This window comes from Pyxicephalus adspersus, chromosome 8, assembly GCF_032062135.1.
Source record: "Pyxicephalus adspersus chromosome 8, UCB_Pads_2.0, whole genome shotgun sequence".
Taxonomy (NCBI): domain Eukaryota; kingdom Metazoa; phylum Chordata; class Amphibia; order Anura; family Pyxicephalidae; genus Pyxicephalus; species Pyxicephalus adspersus.
In genome coordinates this window covers 38,391,628-38,397,976 of record NC_092865.1, presented here as the reverse complement: position 1 = coordinate 38,397,976, position 6,349 = coordinate 38,391,628, and the positions used below count along the sequence as shown (strand labels likewise).

Here is a 6,349-nt window from a genome sequence, read left to right as displayed (position 1 = left end):
GGTCAGGTGGTTAAAGAGCACCCTCTGGCTGCTCTGTTTGTTTGCACACAGCTTCTAATGCACTCTATATGACATCACTTCCGATGCGTCCGTGCATGTGGAGAACTGGCAGTTCCCGGTGTGTCCGTGCATGTGGAGACCCGTTTTAGGAGCTACCAGCAGCCTGCATACCTGGGAGACCAACAAACACTGTCTGAGAGGATGTTTCATCTCCTAATCACCCTTTTGTACTATTAATTTAGTTATGATGGATTGTTTTCTCTTAATTGATCTTTAGTCTAATATTTATTGGCTACCAGTAGATGGTGCTGTGTCCTTATGTAAAGTGTCTCGGATGGTAAGAATCATCTGGCCATTTTTTTTTTTGGCCCCTGTTAGCTTCTCTGTGACTGTTTTTGTTGCAGGAGTGGAGGAGAGAAAACAGAGCCTACTGCATGTAGGAGGAGGGCCAGCTGGAGCCTGCTGTGACACTGCACAGAATGGATAACTGATTCCAGACCTCACTGCGAGAGTTGGGGGTTGCTGGAAGGGGGCCAGGAGCAGAGAAAGCAGAGCATGCTGCAGCCTGGGTCCTGCAAGGTGAGCTGTTTCCACACTCAGCGAGACCTCCCTGTGAGAGGAGGAAGTTGTTGGTAGGAGGCCAGGAGCAGAGGAGAGCTTCTATCTATTGGAGTTTACTGACTAGCATTGGTACCATGCTACCAGACATAATCATACATAACATTCCAGGGAAGAGAAGATAGAAATGAATAACAATTTGAGTTACATATAAATGTCCTTTAAATCCAAATGTACACATTTTATTGCTTAATTCCCTGTGCTGCAGAGAAGGTTAGTGGCCAGCTATGTGTAACAGGCACCCCACCATCTGCTTAGTCCCCTGCACAGCAGCGACTCCAGGCTGCAGTGAGTGGTACTGAGCGTCTTCCCCTAAGTGGGGTTCCATGACATGAGGAAGGGGTAACTGCAGTGCCACCTCACTACCAATCTAAACGCAGCTCTAAAGTTTGGTGAGCGGGTAAATCTATATTTGAGGCACCACATTAATGCTCAATGCCATGGAAGTGGCCCCTGGGGGTCCCTATTATGCAAACTCAATTTAGGGACCCCAGTCTTGAAATAGCCACTCATCACAATTTTTACATTATATAGAAGGGTAAAAGACCCTTTTTTAATTAAATGTCTTTTTAAAAAAAAAACAAAAAGGCAAAGCCCCTCCCATTCTGGCATTACCACTGTGGCAAAGACTGAATGGGAGCGCAGAGCCTCTTGGGATACGCATGTCACAAATTCCAGGAGGATTGGGCTCCAAGAACAGGCATGCGCAGGAGGAACTTTTCTGTCGCTGAAAAAATAAAGATGGATTTCTCACACAGCATACATCATGGATGTGTGCAAGTGATAGAGTCATAATTATTATTTTAGGTCCACTTTATTGAGAAAAGATCCCTGATTCTTGTTAAGAGTTTAGGTTTGAGACCTCATATCTAGAAATTTAGTATCAGCTCTCTGGGTCCCGTGTGTACCCTGAAAATGTCACGTTTGTACAACAATCAGTATGGGGGATATGAAGGTATACACTGTACATAATAACGAGTGTTGGCTGAATATCTCACTATTTGATTCGTCAGCTATTCAATCGAATAGTGAGAAATTCTCTGGGTGATCAAATGCCGAATTCAAACACAATTTTTTTAGGGTCTTTTGAGGGCTGCAAGAGCAATCAGATTGCTCTTGCAGCCCTTTACTAGTTGTATGTGTTCTTTGATAGAGTTTCTCTATCTAAGAACACATAGTACAGCGCTGCAGCTGCGATCGCTGTGCTTCTACTATGTATTCTTGGATAGAATTTCTCACCTGAAGTGCCCTGTGTTCCTGGATAGAGAAACTCCATCCAAGAATACGTAGTAGTAGCACAGCGCAGCAACAGCGATTGCTGTTGCAGCGCTGTGCTATGTGTTCGTGGATAGAGGCACTCTATCCAAGAACACAGGGCACTTCTGGTGATGAATGGGGACAGATTACCTCTGCAGTTCCACTACGATCTCCGGGCACTACAGGTGATGAATGCAGACTTCATCACCTGTAGTGCCCTGTGTTCTTGGATAGAGAAACTCTCTCCAAGAATACATAGTAGTAGCACAGCGCAGAAACAGCCATTGCTGCTGTAGCGCTGTACTATGTGTTCTTGGATAGAGAAACCCTATCCAAGAACTCAGGGCATTACAGGTGATGAATGGGAACAAGTCCCCATTCATCACCTGTAGTGCCTGGACATTGTAGTGGAAATGCAGGGGTCTGCAGTTCAGTTTCCCACGTGACGTCACAATGGAACTGAACTGCAGATTACCTCTATAGTTCCACTATGATCTCCGGGCACTAAAGATGATGAATGGGGATGGGGACAAGTCCCCATTCATCACCTATAGTGCCCGGAGATCCCGCAATGACAGGAGGATAACCACGAGTGCACCGCCGGGGGAATCATGTCATTGTGGGAAAACCTGTACAAAAAAAAAAAAATTAGTTATGAAAACACAAACATTCAATAAATTACTTTAAAATTATTTATTCCAAATTTTTACCGCTGAATCCTGTGTCAGGTCAGGTCAATCCGAATTTGAACAGGCATATTCTGTTTGAATATGAGGACAACCGGAATTCGAACACCAACTCTAGTAATGACAGCAGCATGGACACAGACACAACACCCATGCTGGTGTACGAGGGGTGGGATTATTTCACAGTGCAAGGTGGGAGCAGCAAAGCTGCGCAGCACATGGGGAGAGGGATCCCTGTGCGTATTGCCCAAGGGAGCGGTGGCTGGTCCTAAATGCCCTTTTAATATGTCTTGAGCAAGACATTTCCCCTTAGATTTCATCAGCACCTAACGGTGGGCGGCACCTCCCCCATTGGGAACCTATGCTGTAGACTTTAAATGACACAGCACCATCTAGTGATCCAAGTATTAAACAAGATTTTTTTCCAATGGCATTTTTATGTCCAAAAAAAAATCTTTTTCACCCATGTATTTATACAGTAAGTTTGAAGGGATAAACCCAATCATATTTAGCGCAATGCAATATGAGTAGCTTTAGAAATAGTTTAAGTGCTCTACTTTTCTGCATGGTCAATTAATACATATCAGGGAAGATTTGGACTGAAAAGCCCACATTTTTTCTTGAACCTGGAGTGCTTGCCAGCCCGCCTAACAACCTCTATTGTTTTTTAAAAGTGTTGTTTAGCAATATTATTTCCTGAAGGACCCTCCTTCCTGGGAGTCATTCAAGTTCTATGTATACGATCAATCTCTAGATCAATGTTTCTCAACCTTTTAAACATGGGGGAACCCCTTGAAATACATTTCATATCTTTAGGGAACCCCTGCTATAATTGTGATATCCACAGCTCACAGTACATTAGTTTGGTGGTCAGTAGGAAAAATTATTTTTATTGAATTGCTATGGGAAGTGGGAATGCTGCTAACATTAGAGCCAAAATGATTATTGGTAACAGTAAAACTGACCTGAGAGTTACAGACTGTTCATTACTCAAGGAACCCCTGGCAACCTCTGGAGGAACCCTGGTTAAGAAACACTGTGCTAGATGAAGTGCACCACAATCTGGTATAAAAAGTATTCATAAGGTTGACTGTGTCAATGTCCTTGCAGATCCAGGAAAACACCTGATATGGAAATTGCAGTGTCTGGAAAGATTTTCGAGGTCCACAATGCATGAATTCTTCAACATGCAACAACAAATCTGTGACGACCCTTAAATTTGCACACAAGAGAATTCCAAAGAAAGAAACCATATTTATTGGAGACTCTACAGAAGAGTCTACAAATGATTCTACAAGGATCAGATTTTAATACATACTGACACACCTAAGAATTGAAAGGCCAGTGAAAATTACACAAAATAAGAAAACTCAGAAAGCAACACGGATTAACACTTTGGGCCACTTAACAATTTACAGAGATCTGAAAAGAAGCAGAAGCCTGGTTGTCAAGTTCTACTCTAAAATCTGTAGAGTCAGAGTGTTCCCAGTAGGCAAAAAAACAAAGAACCTAAAATGTATACAATTCATGATGACCAAAATAACAAGCCTTAAACCAATTCAGCCTTTTAAAATAGAGCAGGGAATAGTCAACAGGACCCTAGTACTGAAATGTTTAATTTTAATGTAGTTTCCAATGAGAGTCAGAGATGAGAGATCTTGCCATTGACCTGAGGGAGGCTGGAGGATGCTGCCCAGAAAACAGCTTTTAATAACACATAAACCAGAGGGTCCACAAGACAAGACTGCCATATGTGTTTATGCATCCATGCTGATGTCCGCTGTGAATATCGTACAAGAGAAATTGTTTTATATATTTTGCAGGTAAAGAAAAGTTCAACTTGCAATATTATGGAATTTTTACATCATACTGCAAAGTACAGCATGGTGGAAATAAGCCCTATGTGAAATCAAAGGGGTATCCTTTTAAATAACAATGTAGTCACAGGATTTAGATTCAACTGTATTCCCCCAGCAATTTTGTCAGCAATTTTCCACGCATTCTTGATGTTCATTCAAGGAAGCGAACATCATCCCTAGGAGTGAGCACAGTGGGCACAAACTAAAGAAAAAGTGAGTTATAAAGCTAAAATTCATATGCAATGGCCAAAATGTTCTCTTTGCACATAATTGAATGCAATTGATCATGATGGGTCCACAAAAGAAGTCAAAAGAAATCATAGACTAATAATGTAACAAGCCTATCAGAGAATGTCAAACACAGCTTAGCAAGGGTTATGACTATGTTTTAAACACTGTGAATGTTACTCAGACCTGGAATTTCCACTGAATAATTATAAAATCAGACTTATACATTACAAACGACAAGGACAATAGGCCTACTTTCTAATTACAGTGAATTATTTGATTTGAATGAAATGTTAAATGACCAGTTATTGACTAGAAGTTCAGTACACTGTCATTTATTTCACAAAGTTTTTGCAACAGAATATAAAACAAGAAATTCAGTGTAGCAAATGTTTTTTTTTTTACCCCTAAAAATCATTTTGAAAAATAATACATTTGAACTATTCAAAATGAACCATTATAGGCATCCAATTGTACAGTAATAGAATTATTGCTTTGGTTGTTTTAAATAATAGAAAGCATTATTGACAGACTAACTTATTGTTCACATTGCAGATATCCTGTACAGTAAATAAAAAAAACATAATATTCCCCTAATTGTTACTGATATTTGGATTGTGTATTGATCAAATGAGGAAATAAGAAAATGAAAGTTGGAATAAAGGTATTATTAAAGTTCTCTGTTACTTGTACAACAAAACAGCATCGGTTGTTTTCTGCCACAGTTAACTTAGGAAACAGTGATACATATATTTAAATCTATATTAACAGAAACAACAGCCCTATCTGTCATGTAAAATTTGATGAAGGCGTTTTTCACCCTAGTTAGTGTTACAACATATAATGTGCCAGTTTCCTCGGGTAGTAATGATATGTGATACAGAAATGTCTGAATAATAATGAAATATTGGATACTCTTATGGGATCAATCAAAGGTTGCATGAGCTCCAGGTTGTAGAGATAGGTGTACAGTATTATTTCTGTATTGCATATCGTTACTACCCCTGTTTAGGCAAAACGCATTAAAATTTACTAAGACAACTGCAATCGTACTCTTGATACTCTTTTAATTTATGGAATACGCTCTAAGTTTCTAAATGATACAAGAGTGAGATCTGTATAGTGCCAAGTTGGACTAAAAAAAACTTACTGACCTTTTATTTTTTCACCATTGAAACCTTATCATTCACATACGTGTGTTTTAAGTAGATTTCACTCATATGCCAAAAATCCTTCTTTTGCTTTCCTAATTTGCAATACAGCCCCATCAGTCCCAAAATAGTAACAAAGATACAATATCATAGAGCTGAACCCTTGGTTGATATAAAAGACTTGCAGCTCTGTAATAATAACTACATCATTAAATGTATTTTTAAAAGCAAACAGTATTACAAGTACCTAAATCTGAGCTGATATCAGCCATTTGCAGTTCATGTACAACAGGACTGGAGTATCAGAAAAAAAGAAAGTGCAAGAAGCCAACAAGTTCACGTGGTGACAAGAAGCATGCTGATAGTAACAGAAAACAGTGTCAAAGAGATAAGCTAGGTACTGTACTGTTCTCCTTACACCGCCCACGAACAGACTTTAGCAGGTCCTGAATGACCTGGGTTACGAAGAAGTGGGTTTAATTTTTTTGACCATCAATGACTGAGGACATCTAAAGGCAATACAGTTCTGTGAGGAGGTCTTTTGATTGAA

At 39.9% G+C, this 6,349-nt stretch overlaps 1 long non-coding RNA gene across 1 annotated transcript; it reads left to right on the top strand.

Moving 5' to 3' along the window:
• Positions 1–420: 420 nt before the first annotated feature.
• Positions 421–5,346, top strand: LOC140336758 (uncharacterized). The gene is made up of 2 exons (XR_011921940.1): positions 421–579; positions 3,672–5,346. It is a non-coding gene; the product is annotated as an uncharacterized lncRNA (long non-coding RNA).
• Positions 5,347–6,349: the final 1,003 nt, after the last annotated feature.